Source organism: Triticum dicoccoides, chromosome 3A (assembly GCF_002162155.2).
Source record: "Triticum dicoccoides isolate Atlit2015 ecotype Zavitan chromosome 3A, WEW_v2.0, whole genome shotgun sequence".
NCBI classification, from domain to species: domain Eukaryota; kingdom Viridiplantae; phylum Streptophyta; class Magnoliopsida; order Poales; family Poaceae; genus Triticum; species Triticum dicoccoides.
In genome coordinates this window covers 503,080,029-503,080,857 of record NC_041384.1, presented here as the reverse complement: position 1 = coordinate 503,080,857, position 829 = coordinate 503,080,029, and positions in this window count along the sequence as shown.

The window sequence follows — 829 nt, the reverse complement described above, 5'->3', positions numbered from 1 at the left end:
GTTGGCTTGAGGAGGAAACAATAAATTTTATTTAAAAAGTAGTGCTAAAGTTGTATATAGTTTTCTTGTCGAATAAGAATTGTATGCCTTTATTTAGAAATATTATTGAGCCAAGAGGATGAACCTAGTGGGTGGGGAGTTATCTAAGAGGTTATGATGTTGTTTCAACATTTTTGGGTCATCAACTTGAACAGGAAGCACCACATATAAATAAGGGTATAAATAAGCACGGGCAGTTGTTGTCAATAGTGGTGTAGCTTTCTTTGTTGGTGCGTTTCATCTCTCTTCAAAACCCTATATTTTGAAGGTCCCGGTGTTGAACTAAGATTGCAATTGTTGTTCTTTCTTGGGTAGGAAGATCAGGCTAAAGAAGTCATAAATGCCATGTTGGCAAAAAAACTACAGTATGTTACTAAAAACTATGGAGTGCCAAAAGGTTACAACCCTTCACATTTTAGGAAAGGTTGAGTTATTAACTCAATAACGAGTAAATGAACCATGTAATTTAGGTTTTCTCCTAGAATTAAAAAATAACATATTTACTTGCACTAAGATAGTAAGAAATTCGAGGAGCAATAACTTATTGGTCTACCACCTTAAGATGATCCAAGAAGCAACATGGGCCAGTTATACAAAATGTATTCTCTTCCTGTATATTCATTTAACAATGATTATATCTTTTTTATAGAGGCATTTAAATTTAGAGTATTTTGTGGTTAGCTTGTCACGACACCAATCATGTATAACAATAACTCTATGCATGGAAAGGCACATCAAGTTTGTTAGTTTACTATCATAATATTTTTGCAAGAGAATTTCATGCGTTTTT